The sequence below is a fragment of the Neovison vison genome, chromosome 13 (genome assembly GCF_020171115.1).
Source record: "Neovison vison isolate M4711 chromosome 13, ASM_NN_V1, whole genome shotgun sequence".
NCBI classification, from domain to species: Eukaryota; Metazoa; Chordata; class Mammalia; order Carnivora; family Mustelidae; genus Neogale; species Neogale vison.
Genome location: NC_058103.1, coordinates 116,288,970 through 116,304,358, shown reverse-complemented (window position 1 = coordinate 116,304,358; position 15,389 = coordinate 116,288,970).

Sequence of the window (15,389 nt, the reverse complement as noted above, 5' to 3'; positions counted from 1 at the left end):
TTTCTCCACCAGCAGAAGGGGAGGAAACAGAAGGAAGTGGGCCTAGAGGCCAGGCCAGGTCTTGGGAAGCTGGGAGCCTGGCCCAGCTTTCTGCTGCTGTGCTCCAGCCCAAACCCCAGGGAGCCCAGGGAAGGGGCCTTTTACGTCTTCAGCCCTAAGAAATGAATCTCACTTCCCAGAAAGTCTTGTGAAAAACGAAACTCTGAGAAATTGGGACCTCCCCTTTATGAAACAGTCCCGGGCTTGTCCTCTGGCACCAGGCTGTTCCCCTCGGGGCCTCTCTAGCTCCCCTGGCACAGTCTAATTTTCCCCTTTGTTTCTGCCAGTGCCTGCGTTTTCCTCCTTTGGGAAATCCTCTTAGCGTGGACTAGGTGGCCTTGGGGTTCAGGTTTCAGCTCCCGGGCTCTCACCATGGAGGGCCAGAGGCCAGCCAGCTGCCCCGGCTCTGCCCTCAGCTGCAGACTGCCTTCCCTGCAGTCCTTCCCGCCCCCACCAGCCACCCTCCCACCACCCTCCAGGCCTAGTGGGGCATGGTCCTCCGCCCTCCATGGGGCCCCCCTCCGTGTTGGGGCTGTCCCATCCATTCCCCACTATGTGTATCACCATTCGTTGCATCGGTGCCTGCCCTCCCTGCTGGACTGTGAGCTTCATGCATGAGCTGCTCATCAATTCCTCCCCCCACGGCAGCGGCACCCAGTGTACCGGCAGTTTATGGGAAAGCCCCACGTCTTCCTCATGAAAGCTTAGGAGAAACTGAAACTCAGATTGTCTTTGTGGTTGTGGGAGGATCAACTTAACATTTACAGGAAACCGAATCTCCCGGATGTCTACATAGGAGGGGTGTGAGGCCTGCCGCTCCTTCCCTGTGTTGAGGGGCTCTCATTCCTTGGTGGGGCCGGTGCTCCAGGAATGGGAGCCCACAGGTTCAAGGGCCCCTGGGCTTTGAGGACTGAGCAGGCCTTGCAGTCTGCTGGGGAAGGCAAGGGACACTTCAGGGAGGTAGTGTGTGAGGAGGGAGGGAGAGGGTGTCAGTCAGAGGAGGCTTATCAGAGGAGGTGATGCCCTTGCAGCCACAGGGCAGGGGAGGAGAGAAGCAAAGAGATGGGACAAAGCATGCTACAGAGGAGACAGCCCCTTCGAGGACACACCCGGAAGAGGCAGCTGAGCGCCTCTGATTTCAGGAACTGGAACCTGAAGTATGGTGGGGATGGCGGGGGCGGGGGCGGGGGCGGGGGGGGCGGTTGTGCGTGGATTTGGGGAGCAGGGGATAGAAACAGTAACGCTCTACCATGTGTGTACCTGCACTGAACTAGATTTGCTTAGTGTGGTTACCACAAGGTAACCTTGTGGATAACGATAAGTAAAATGCTCACATTGACATGTGTAATGTATTATTTTGATATTATTTTAAAAAATAAGTAAATTTTGAATAGATGGTACAGTCACGTCTTTCAAAATTTTTTAGATTAAAAAGGCATACTGTGAAAATCGTCCCTCATGCTCCTGACTCCATCCACATATTTCCCACACCTTCCTCCTTTTTTTTTTTTTTTCCACGCATATATATACAAGAAAATCCAAATATATATCCTCTGGATTTTTTAAAAATACAAATACATGGCAAATATAATGTTGCTTTATTCACTTAACGTTACAGCCTTGAGGATCTTTCCATAATAGCACACACAGACTTTCCCCACTGTGTTTTGTAGTTACATAGGATTCCATTGTTTGGATGCATCATAATTTAACCTATCTGCATTGATGGACATTTAGGTTATTTTGGGGATTTTGCTATTTTAAACAATGCTGCAGTAATGACCTTTAATGTAGGATAAAATTCCAGAAGGGAAATAGCTAGGTTCAAGCATCTGTAATTAAACAAGTATTGTCCAAATGCCCTCTTTAAGGGCTTATTCCAATTTACACTCCCGTGATTAGTGATTCAGTGTGCGTTTCCTCACAGCCATGCCAGCACAGGGTGTTATTAAACTTTTGGATTTTTTGATAATCTCATAAGTGAAAAACTGCATCTCAGTGAAGGGTTTTTATTATAATTGTCCAGTTGTTCGTCACTCTTTAACTTGGATTTTCAAAAGCACAGGGTTTTTGCTGTCTTCCTCCAGCATTTACTTTTTTTTTTTTTTTTAAAGTATACTACCATGAGATGCACCTGGTCTAAATGTAGTGCTTGATATGTTTTGACAAATGTGAACACCGTGTAACCATCAGCTAATACAATCAAGATTCAGAAGATTTCCATCAACTCACAAATTTCCCTTCAGCTCCTTCCCCAGCCCCTGCCCCCGTCCCCAAGCCCCAGGCCACCAACAATCGGCTCTTCCATTGCTGTGGATTAGTATTTTTTTTTTTTAAGATTTTATTTACTTATTTGACAGAGAGAGAGACAGCAAGAGAGGGAACACAAACAGGTGGAGTGGGAGAGGGAGAAGCAGGCCTCCCTCTGAGCAGAGAACCCCATGCAAGGCTTGATCCCAGGGCCCTGAGATCTTGACCTGAGCCGAAGGCAGAGGCTTAACCCACTGAGCCCCCATCAGTCTTTTTCACGTCAGCCGTTGTAATGGGTGTGATTGATGGTGTCGAGCCTCTTTATATGCTGACTGGGCACGTGTCTTTTTGTCAGTATCTTTATTGGGATCCCATTATTGTGTGAAGAAATGCATGAAAAATCACAGTCGTGATATTGAGCCTATGGATCCATGACTGTGGCCTGTTAAGTCTTTTGTGTTCTTCAGAAGTTTTATAATGTTTTTCATATTGGTTTTGAACATTTCTTATTTATTCCGAAGTACTTTATCTTTTCTGACACTTCTCTAAATAAGGTCTTTCCTTCCATTATAATATCGATGAGGATGCAATTTATAGCTCTGTGGGAATTTCGCCCTTCACTAACTTACTGTATTTTTCTTCAGAGAATTTCACCTTCAGTACACAGTTGTCTGCAAATGTGAAACTTCATCTCCTCCTATCAAGGTTTTAAGATGCTTTCTCTTGTCTAATTGCATTGGCTGGCATGGAGGTGGGCACTTGAGGGACATGAGAGTTAAGATCCAGTAGGAAGAGAGAAAGAGGTGGGGGGGGAGGGAGAGAAGGTAATGGAACCTGAGCCTGATGGAGGGTTTAATTGTGGACAAACGGAATGATCCCTTACCCCAGAGAAAGATAGAGAAAATAAGGATGGAGTAAATATCTGGGTGAAGGTGAAAAACCATACTATAGTCCAAGGCACCCAGGGCCCCAACACATGGGTAGCAAGTAGTTGGTGGGAAGATCTCAGTCATTGGGTCACTCACTCAAGGCCCTGGCTTAGCCCCTGGTGGGGCCCCCAAAACCTTGAAATGAGAGTAATGAGGAGGTGGCCTTTGGGAGATTTGTGTATGGAAGGGATGGCAACTGAGAGAAGAACACTTCTGGCTCTTTCTGTTGAGTGGCTTTTGGAAAGAAGAGAGGGGAAGGGAGGGAAGGGGGGAAGGGAGGGGAGGAGGAAGAGGCAGTGGATAAAAGGGCTCACCTACCACAGTCCTTCTCTGCTGGGAGCTTCTGCCCCTACACTGGGACTCTGACTTGCCTTCACTGACCTTTCACTGATTCTCCTAGAGCCTGGCAAAGTGTCTGCCATGTAATAGTCACCAGCAGCTGGTTTTTTGTTTGTTTGTTTCTTTTGTTTTTTTAATTTTATTTATTTGAGAAAAGGAAAGAGAGGGAGAGAGAGAAAACACAAGGTGGGGGAGGGGCAGAGAGAGGGAGACAGGAACCCCAAGAGACAAACACAGCTTGGAGACTCGGACAGAGAGGGAGCAGGAGTCAAACCACAGTGGTGAAAACAGGTCATGTGGCTCACCCCAGAGGGCCAGAATCACCCCAGAGAAGAAGCCTGGGGAGTGGCCCCAGGGGGCCTCCTAGCTCTGGCTCCTTGAAGGCTGCCCACAAAACCTCAGGCTTGAGCTTGTGGCACCACCTGGTGGCGATGTGGGGGATTGCTGCTTCCCCCATTCCAGAAGCCATTCAGGGATCCTTAGGAGACCATGGAACAACCTGAGTTGGGAGCAAGCCGAGAGGGGACAAGAGCCTGGGCAATGTGTACCTTGCTTGACTGCACACACACACACACACACACACACACACACCCTGTGTGTGCTCAGGCCCAGGGTGGGCTTGTTGGTGATAGTGGGTAAGGGAGGGGTGGAAATAGGAAGGCAGGAGGACTTGGCCAGAAGAAACTGGGGAGGTTGACTAGCGTGACTAGGAAACTGCAGAGCACAGAGTTAAATCCGTAAAATGGGGCTAATTGTATCAAAGGCCACTTTAAGACGTCCCTAGGATGAAGTACTGTTACTTTTGGAAGTTCCTCCCCAAATCAATTATTAAAATCCCAGAATTGCTGCATTAAATATAACATATCACTGTAAAATAATATGAAGTGATTTTTGTAAGTCTGCCTTGGAAATTATTTGGCTAAGAGTAATTTGTTCACAGTATAATTATCCGCGAGTTCTCAGTGCTCTCTGGTATTCGTTCGCATTCTTGAAGTGCTCACAGAGTTTTAAAAAAAAATCTGATCCATGGGGCGCCTGGGTGGTTTAGTGGGTTAAAGCCTCTGCCTTCAGCTCAGGTCATGGTCCCAGAGTCCTGGGATCGAGCCCCGCATCCGGCTCTCTGCTCAGCAGGGAGCCTGCTTCCTCCTCTCTCTCTCTCTCTGCCTGACTCTCTGCCTAGTTGTAATCTCTGTCTGTCAAATAAATAAATAAAATCTTAAAAAAGTCTAATCCACAAATTATTTCCAAATGTAATGAAATTCTTATGAACACAACATTTAATAATTAAAGAAGTTGACACAGAATTAATGACATAAATTAGCAACTGATGACATTTTGTAGACATTTCATTAAACATTTATTAATTTGGGTTATTGTATAGTTTTTGCATTTTGGAACCAGACCTCTTCTTGGGCTTTAGACTTTCATGTAGGTCTCTGAAGAGCTCAGGGACTCAGTACTGCTTTCCCATGACTACCTTGGACAGGAAGTGACTTTGATGACATCACCTCCATAGGAAATAAAGAATAAAAGTGAGACAATATATTAATGCACTTTGCACAGTGCTCAGTAAACTCCAAGCACCTGGTAAAAAGTAGTAGATGTTATTAAATATGTCTGCACACATATACTCACGTATGAGTTCACTCGTTTTTGTTTTTGTTTTTAATTATACTGGGCACTCGCTCTGGGCTGGGTAAGGCAATGTTCTAGGTGCTGGGGTAGAAGTCAAGATACCAACCCAAACTTTCATCCTCGTGAAATTTCCACTCTAGCTGAGATATAAACAACGAGCATGAAAAATAAGAATGTCATACAGATATGAGAAGACCAAAAGTGCCTTGGGAGAGGGCCTGGCACAGCAGGGTGATCAGTGGGGCTGGAGTGGAGAGTACAGGAGAGAAGGAGGCTAGAAGGGGAAAATGCGGCCAGGTCAAGTAGGGCCTTAGAGACCATTGTGAGGACTCCGTGCAATGGGGACCCGCTGGAGGAATATGGGAGACTGAATATATGAGCCAACAATGGCCAGGCTACATATAAAAACAGAACTCTGACACACACCTGCAGCGACCTGCACAGGAAACCACGCCCTTTTCTACAATCATCAGCGCAGGAAGCCAGCCTGCTGTGCGTCAGGTTTGTGGGAAGCCACACCCCTTTCTCTAGTGATGATCCAGGAAGCCAAATAACAGTCTCTGTGACAAATGGCCCCCCAAAGGGTCAATAACCGACAGGTTCCCCCCTTTTGGTCCCTCGTCCCAACTTAGAATCAACCAGGAAAAAGCCAACCTATCATATGGGACATCTCACTTCTAGTCAGCCCACCTCTAGTGGCACCCCTGTGCCAAAAGCTTCCCTCGGGGGCACACCTGATGCCTCCCCATTTTGGTCCATAAAGCCTTCCCACACCTCTTCCTGCCTCTGAGTCTCTTCCAAAACACAAGTGACGGGGGCTGACTCCCTTCCAAAATAAGGATCCAATAAATAACTTTTGCTTTTCTCACCTGGCTGGTCTTAATTTATTTCTCTTTCCATTTTAGAAGCTGCTCTTTTTTTGAGAATAGACCGTTGCGATAATCCATGTAAGAGATGACCTATGTCGGTTTGGACCTACGTCGTAACAGGGCAGGTGACTGGAAGGGGGAATTGGATTCTGGGTATATGCATTTAAAAAGGTTTTATTTTGAAATAATTCTAGATTCACAGGATGGTGCAAAGGAATGCACAAAGAAGTCCCGTGCATCTCTCCCCCAGCTCCCCTCCCCATCTCCCAAAGCCCTAACCCAGCAGCAACATCAAGGAATTGACGTTGGCCTCCTCTAGTTCACTCAGATGTCACTATTTATATGGATGTGTGCAGCTCTACTCAATTTTTGTCACATGTGAGCCTGGAGTCACCACCACAACAATCAAGATGCTTGACTGTACCATGGCCACAAGACCCCTTGTGTCACCCCTTTTTAGCCACATCCCTCCCCTTCTGTTCCTAACCTCCAGCAGCCACCAATCTGTAGCTCTGTGATTAAGGTCCCCACAACGGTTACATACATGGGACCATGCCATATGGGTTCTGAGACTGGCTCTTCCACGCCGCACCATTGCCTGTAGATTCATCCGAGTCGTCGCCTGCATCACTGGCTCATTCCCCTTTGTTGCTGAGTCACGCTCCATGGTACAGATGTGCTGTCCTACGTTGAGCCACTCACCTTTTGAGGGACATCTGGGTGGGTTCCAGGCTGGGGTTTTACAAACAAAGCTACTTAGGAACAAGTTCCTTGCAGACAAGTCCCTCCGTGAAAACAAGTCTTTAGTCCTCTGGGCTAAATGCAGTTGCTGGGCCCTTGGTAAGTTCATTTTTAATTTGGGAAGGAAGTGGTTTTATTTTGAAGACAGAGCCACAGGGTCACCCAACAGATTAATTGTGGGTGTGAGAGAAAAGACAGGAGTTGGGGAAGGTTTAGAAGGAACGGATACACTTAGAGCAGTGCTGGGACATGGTGTTGGCTCACGTCGGCTAGACAGCAGCTACGCAATTGACAGCAAACAACAGCACGGCGTATGGGAAAATGAGAAAACTTGTGAGACACCACACGCCACGGGCACCAGGGAGTCCGTCAGAGGGCAGCTGTACATGGAAAGCCCTTTGATTATCCGCTTGTATCAAAAATGAAAGAGGGGAATTCCGCTTTCTCTTGTGATGCAGAAAGGCGCAAGAGAATGTCACTCCCATTCTAAAAAGAAAAAGCCAGATAATCTACAAACTGCAAGTTTTAAAACTCACCAGGCTGAGGTGGTTGTGAGCAACCAAGAGAACTGAATTCCTGAGAGTGCCAAGTGCCTCTTAGGAAAGACAGGACAGTTTGCTTTGGGAGCTCATGTGGGGGGGCCAGAGGGAGTTGGAGGAAGACTGGAGGCAGAGCGGGAGGAGCAGGAGAGGGGAGACCCCCCCCCCACATACATGAGCAGGACGTCATTAGCTGCTGCTGGAGCTAATGGAGCTAACAGCCTCACCTGTTTCTCAAGGAGGTTCTCTCAACCCCCTCGGGTGGGACGGGGGAGGGTGGGGCGCAGCCAGCTTTGGTCCCAGGGCTGCTGGAGAAGGGGCAGAAACTAAGATCCTCCGCTTTGGGGGGAAGAATAAAAATCAGACACCGCCTCTTGCCCTTGTGGGAGGTGCAGATCTACCACCAAGGTCGGGTTTTGTCAAAAACCCAGTAAAAGACACAAGGCGAAGGTCAGGAGCACTGCCAGGGCCCACCCTCTGAGTCACAGGTGCCCAAGTTCTGCGAGGCTGGGCCGGGGAAACGGAGAAACAGTAACAGCAGTCTACCACTAGGGGGAGAGCAAGAGCACACAGAGGGACGACTCGGTCGCGCAGGCAGTCAGGGACCTCTGAAGGCTGAGGCTGGAACAGCAAGAGCGGGACGCCCCCTCCCAGTCCCACCCCCTGCCGTGAACCCCAGGCTGCCTACAAGAAATCCACTTTAAATATAAAGACCTCGGTAGGTTAAAACTAAAAGAATGAAAAATAGACACGCCACGCAAACACCAATCCAAAGAACGATCAAGTGCCTAGATTAACACCACACGAAGGAGACTTCGGGACAGAGTCGAGTTCATCAAGAGGAAAACCAACCCGGGGGCGGGGGGAGAACAGGCCCCCCAGGGATAATTACAACGGACAGAACTGAAAGGAGACATAGACGCATTCACTTGTCTCTCAGTACATCAAAGAACGAGAGAGTAGACAATCTCAGTCTGGATGTATAACTCGAAAAACTGTTAACTGACTAAACCCGACTGACATTTATGGGACACTCCACCCAACAACAGTGGAATACACATTCTTCTCGAAGCATGTGGAACCGCCCCAACATTGATCATATTCTGAGCCATAAAACAAATCTCAAACAACTTAAAAATAATTAAAATCACACAAGGATGTTCTCTCATCATAATAAAATTAAACTATAAATCAATGACTGAGAGATATTGGGAAAATTCCTGGATATTTGAAAATCAAACAATAGGCTTTTAAGTAACTCATAATTCAAAGAAGAAACCACGAGACTAATTCAAAATACTGTCATTAAATAAAACAACACAACCTAGAAAAATTTGTGGGATAAAATTTAAAGCAGTGCTTAGGGGGAAATGACAACGTTACACATTTATATTAAAGAATAAAGGAAAGTATCTTGGTGACCTTGTGTAGGTAGAGATTTCTTCACTGGAACAAACAGTACAGTCCACAAAAGAAAAACATGATTATATTGGCTTTCACCAAAATTAAAAACTTCTGCTTTTCCAAAGGTACTAGCAAGAGAATGAAAACACAAACTCCAGACTGGGAGAAAATACTTGGATACAGAAACACATAGCTTATAAAGAACCTATGTTGAAAATAGATGAAGAAGCCTTCTGACTCAATAATAAGACAGGCAGGCCATTTAAACATGGGCAAAGGATTTAAAGAGAGACTTCCTCAAAGATGAGATATGATGGAAATACATACATAAACATATTCTTACCACTATTTGTCATTAGGGTATGACAAATTAAAAACATAATAAAAAAATGAAAAAAAAACCCATAATGAAATACCATTACAAACCTATGAGAATGGCTTAAAAAAGGCAGTCAAAAGTCCTGGCAACAGACACTTTCTGGAGCAATAGCCACTTTGGACAATAGTTTGGCAGGTTCTTGTACAGTTAAGCATGCTCTTATCATATGACCCAGTAATCTCATTCCTCGATGTTTACCCAAGAAAAATGAAGACATATGTCCACTCAAAGATCTGTTTGTGAATGATGACAGCAGTTTTCTTCATAATGTTGCCAAACTGGAAATGACCCAAACATTCATCTTCTGGTAAGGGGGGGAAAAAAAAATCTATGGTCCCTGGGATGGGATATTACTCCACAAGAGAAAGGGACAAGCTATTGATGCATGCGAGGAAAGGGATGAATTTGAAAAGCGTTCCATTGTCAAAGACGACAGACACGAAATAGTATGATTCCCTTTATATAAGGTTCTAGAAAAGGCTAACTGTAGGGGCAGAAAGGAGATCTGTGGTGGCCAGGGGCTGGAGGTAGGGGTAGAAAATTGGTCACACAGAAGCGTGAGAGAACTTTTAAGGAAATATTTTACATCTTGATTTTGCAGGTTTTTTTTTTTAACAAGTGCACATACTCATCAAAACTTATCTAACTGGGTGAATTTCACTGCATACAAATTATTCTTTAATATATCTGAATTAGTTTAAAAGTGAAAGAGACAGTTGCTGAGAATCAGAAGCGAGGTGGCCCTTGATGTCAAGTATCCTGGAAACAGAGTCGTGCCCCCTCTGGTGGTGTCCAGAGACAGTGAAGTCTGTTTTCTGGCTGAGAAGCTCCCAGCCAGCTGGGACCCAAGATGGAGGCCCAGACCCCCATCTCTTGTCTGGCCCGGGTGCACCTCCAGCTGGATCAAGTCCCTCAGGCTCAGGATTTGGTTGCCCTGGTCATTGCAGGCACTGCCCCCGCGTTTTTTGAGGGTACACATATTGGTATCGCAAAGAGGGAATTCCTTCAGGACTTATTTAATCAGATGTTAGCAAGCCCAGCAGGGAGAGGGCGGAGGACGTAAACGATTTAAAAGCAAACAAGCAAAGACTTAAGAACCTCTCAGAAAGAGAAAGAAATGACAAGTTGTCAACCTCGCGGGGTATTCTGGCTGACCGCACGTTTCCAGCCAGTAGCAGTGACTCAAGTTGTAGCCTTTTTGCAGCAAGCTCTGCGCGCTGTCTCTGCATCCCGAGTGGGTGCTTACGACTGGAAGGGACTGTCGCGTCCCTCTCGTTTGGATCGAGATGGGGGTCCAGTTTAGCCCCCCAGCACAGGTCAGGGGTGCGGGAAAGCAGGACGCATGCTGGGTGTTGGATAACTGTGGGCAACACTGACTGCGTTAGAGGACACAATGAAACAGGGTTCCATTTGCTGGTCTTATCCAGGTTTTATATCCACTGCCAAGAGTAAAATTGGTCTGTGGTTATCGTCACGCAGGCAGGTGGGGTGATACGGTTTTCTCTGTCAGATTTGGGTGTCAGGATTCTGCTAGCTTCATAAAATCCATTCAGAAGCACAACATCAATCTACATTTCTCCTATATGCTCTGGGAGAGTTTAGCATAGAAATGGCCTGCGCCCCCGGTTTGAAATAACTCATCCTAATACTCTCTACCTGTAGTGTCTTTTTAAGGGATGATAACCTTTTTTTTTTTTTTTTTTAAAGATTTTATTTATTTGAGAGAGAGAGAGAGAGAGAGATCACAAGTAGGCAGAGAGTCAGGCAGAGAGAGAGAGGGAGAAGCAGTCTCCACTCTGAGCAGGGAGCCCAAGGCGGGGCTCTATCCCAGGACCCTGGGATCATGACCTGAGCCGAAAGCAGACGCTTAACCGATTGAACCACCCAGGCGCCCCTAGAGATGATAACTTTAAAAAAATTTATTTTGTCGTTATTGGTCTTTTGCTCGTTGAGTCAATTTTGGCAATTTACAAATGTGTTCCTAGAATGCTCTGATTTAATGTTGAAACACTCTAACTTACAAGCATAGAGTTGTACATACTATTCTCTTTAATTTCCAAAATAACCTCCATGTGTTACTATTCCCTTTCTAATCTCATATTTTGTGTCGTTTTTCTTGACTAGACTCATTGATGGTTTGTCTGTTTTAATTTGTTCCTACCTTCCCCTGCTCGGAAAGAACAATCTAAGTATGAATTATACTGCTTCTAAGAGGAATTTTGCCTCCCACCTCCCAACCACTTTTTGAACTGCTGTTTCCAGGAATCATGATTCCAGAGAGCCGCAGAGGAAGGAGATGAAGGTTTGAACAGTGGTCTGGCTGTGCTTCAAAGCACAGGCATATGGCATTTTGTCTCTTTCCAGATGCCCACCTCTACAAATGTGGCTCTCCTACTTACCAGCTGGGGGAAGTGGGGCAAGCCACATGCCTTCTCTTTGCCTCAGCTTCCCCATCAGCAAAATGGGAATAATAATAGTGCTGCCTTCAGAGGGTCATCGTGAGGATCAAAGGTGAATATTTGAACAGCACTTAGTGGGGAGCCTGGCACATGGCTGTGTTCCAGAAGTTACCTTTTGTTAGCATCATTCCTGGTGTGTTCTCCTGCAGGGTCTTCCCATCCCCCCGGAAGATACTAGTGCTTCCCCACCCCAAGGGCCAGATCTGCAGTGGCTTTGTGAACCAATGCACAACGTGGGGGTGATGGACGGTTGTCCCAAAGAGGAAGAGGAAAGGAGGGAGGGATTGGGGAGGGCATGGTGGAAGCAGGCAGCAGGAGGAGGCTGGGAGAGCATTGCCCTGGACTGGGGAGACGGGACTGTGCCTCTGTTCGTAGCACGGACGGTGTCCGGCTCTGGGCAGCACCCTGAGGCTGTAGTGAGCCTCCAGGGACATGTGTGGTGTCCTTGTGCCACTCCATGGAGTTCAGCCAGTGGGCCAGCGTGCCTGGAGCGGTCTAAAGACAGAGGGTCCTGCTCTGTTCAGGGTAAACCAACTAGGAGCCAGCGGCACGAAGCAGGTTAAGTTTGAAGAATTAAAAAGAAGAAGACGTGATTTCACATAGTCAGGGAATGTGGAAACCCAAATAGATACCCGCTCCCCTGCCTTCTGTGTTTTGAGTTTATCTCTGAAAGCTTCTCGGGACCTTCTTAATCTCAGAAAGTTCTGCTCCAATGTCCAGGGTGATGTGTGTCCCCCACAGGCTCCGGTGAGAGTCCTGGGGGGTGGGCGGCCTCACTCATTCTCCCTGGCTGGCTGCTGCCGACCCCGTCCCTGGGCACCCTCTTCATGACTCAGTCTGGGGGGACAGCTGGGGGGCTTGTGGGCAGGCGTGTGGCACTTTCCAGCAAGTGCTGTGGTTGTAGGATGCACCCGCATGTAGACATAGGGAGGACCCAGCCCTGTGAGTGGCCACAGGGCTCAGAGGCTGTGGGTGGACAGCCCGTGGGGGGCTTTGGCCTCTTTTTTTTTTTTTTTTAATTTTTTATTTCTTTTCAGCGTAACGGTATTCATTGTTTTTTGCACCACACCCAGTGCTCCATGCAATCCGTGCCCTCTCTAATACCCACCACCTGTTTCCCCCAACCTCCCCCCCCCCGCCCCGCCCCTTTGGGCTTTGGCCTCTTGTCTTGAGCAGGGAGGGGAAAGAGAGGCCTGGAGGAGCTGGGAAGCAGATGCCCCGCCCTCCCCCACCCAGGCTGGAGGGCAGGTGTCATCAAGCTCACTCAGTCTGAAATCCTCAGGGCCCATGGGAACCTCCGTTGGGAGGCTGGCCTTAGGGGTATCATCAGGGGTGAGGTGGGCTTGTGGGTCGGGATGAGGGCTGCGGGATCAGGCAGCGGGACCTCCGATGCAGAGGGATAGGGGCTGGGCTCGTGTTCCCCATTTCTTTAGGGTCAAACATCTGGGGCTTTGTTTTCATGAAATCTGTAAATATCTCACAAGCCCCTTGCCCCTCCCTGGCCAAGCAGGGAGTGCTCTCTTCCGGTCTGTCCTACAGATTACGAAGCAACTTGCCTAAAAGTCAGGAAGGATGTGGGCCAGCTAGGCCTGCTCGCACTCTAGTTACCAGATGCTTCCATGACCCAGACCTAAGTAGCTTCTCAAAAGAAGTGGGGTTTTTGTCAAGTGCGGGGAGCTAGGAGGGGTAATGTTTTCTCTCTGACCCTACCCAGTAGGTGCTGCTGCTCTGGGGAGGGGGTGGGCGTGGAACTAGGTGGCGGAGAGGGGAGAGGACCCAGGCTGTGGCCAGGAGAGCGGAGGGATCTGGGTCTGAGCGGTCCTTTCATCAGAGGCCCCTGCACCCCCGCTCCCCCAGCCCAAGGCCCCCTGGAAGCCTTTATGAAGGTTCTAGCTGCAGCCTGGTTTGGCATCTGATGCCCTCACTTCAGGGCAGATGCCTGTCTGTGGACTCCACAAGCCTCACGATGCCCCAGGCCCTCCTCAGGCGGCTGTCTTGCCCCTGGTGCCCTGCTTGTGGTCCCCTGACCTGTCCCAGGCGTGTCACCACCTCTCCTCTCCTCTGCTCAGTTCTCTGGAAGACAAGCAGCAGTATGGGAGCCCAAAGTGCCTGGCTCCTCAGGGCACAGGTGGGGAGACTGAGGCCCAGTGGCCAGGAGCGTTAGGTCCACAGCCAGGGCGTCTGCTCTCTCTGTCCTTCCTGCTTCCAGCCATGCCTTCCCCAGACTGTTAGTACTTCACAGATCCCGTGGCCCAGACCTGTGAGGAGGCTGACAGGAGGGCTGCTGTGCCCTGAGATGTTTCTCACAGCGTGGTCTGAGAGAGAGGTGGTGAGCTTCTCTGCCATGGGCCTGAGCAAGCTCAGGGTGGGGGTCGGGGGGGGATACTGGGCAGGTGTCCAGGAGGCCCTTTGTGACCTAGATGCCACATGGGTGCCCAGACATGCTGGTGGAACCCCTCTGGGTCTGTGGGCCCTGGAGGGTGGTGCTGAGTGATGGCTTGCCCACCAGGCCTCTCTTCTTCCCCCAGAAGGTCCTGTGTGGGGCTGAGTGCTCAGCTCAGGGGGGCACATAGGACCAAGACGGACTCTCTGTTTGGCACTGAGGACCTCGCTGACCAGTCCAACACTATACTGTTTTCTTGGGATGGGAAGGATTCCAGCGAATCGCCCTTCTTGGTTCAGGCAGGGAAGATGGTCCCACTCTTCCCCCATTCTTCCTGCTGTGGTGTTGCTCTCTCTATACCCCCCACCCCACCCCAACACTGTGCCTCCTGGGAGGCTTCCTAGAGCTGAGGGTACAGATACGCCCCCCTGAATACACCAGCACACACCCGGCATTCAGCCCAGGCCCGGGACTGAGAGCATGGGTTCCAGCATGGGGTCTGTCTTGAAACTCAACTGGGCCCTCAGACAGGCTCCCATTCTGGGTTCCAGTTGTCCAACCTGGGAACTGGGGACTTTTGACTCGACCTTCTAGGCTCCTTCTCGTCTGAGACCTCCCTTGCTCACTCTGGGAGCACCCAGAAAGGAGAGGACTGGGGCTGGAATTGGGACAGCATCTCTGGGGTGCATATGGGCAAGGCCACAGCACAACGGGGAGACCCAGATGACAGGTTCCCACCCACACTCCTTCTCAATCCTCTAGACCGTCCTTCTCCAGCGCCTTACGGAGAGAGGAAGTGTCTCAGTGCCTGCCCTCGCCAGGAAAAGAATCCCAGCACGACTCAGTGAAGGGAGGTGTGAGGCTACAGACTGGCTTCACTGTAGCCTGTGGTCTGGTCTGGGCTGGGCTGGTGCCCCAGGACGCTTCTGGAAGAGCTGCTTGGCTCCAAACAGCCCTGCCTTTCCACCCCGTTGCTGCCAGGGGGCCCCAAGGCATGAAGCATGTGGGAGCCGAAGGGAGGTGGAGGGCTGGGCCCACCCCCATGTTGCTCCCCCGTGCCTGTCCCTGTCACAGTGGCTCACCGGCTCTCTGTGTCAGCATGTGAGCCAGGAACAAGGGCATTTCCATCTTATGGATCGGGAAACCGAGACCCAGAGCATGCCTGACCCAAAGTCATATAGCCAGTGAATGAGGAGAATTGGCCTTGGCCCCTTAGGGCCCTGGTTCTCGCCAAGAACCTTGCTCGTTCTCACTAGTGTTGGTCCCCTAGGAAGGAAGGAGGCTGGCAGGGGCAGATGGGTACAGAGATATTCCAAGAGGAGGGTGAGAGGTGACCTCCTTCTGCTTCTTCCTGCACCGACCTGCTGTCCAGGACCTCGGGGATACCCCACCCAGGGCAGGAGAGGGAGGGCTGCCCAGCCAC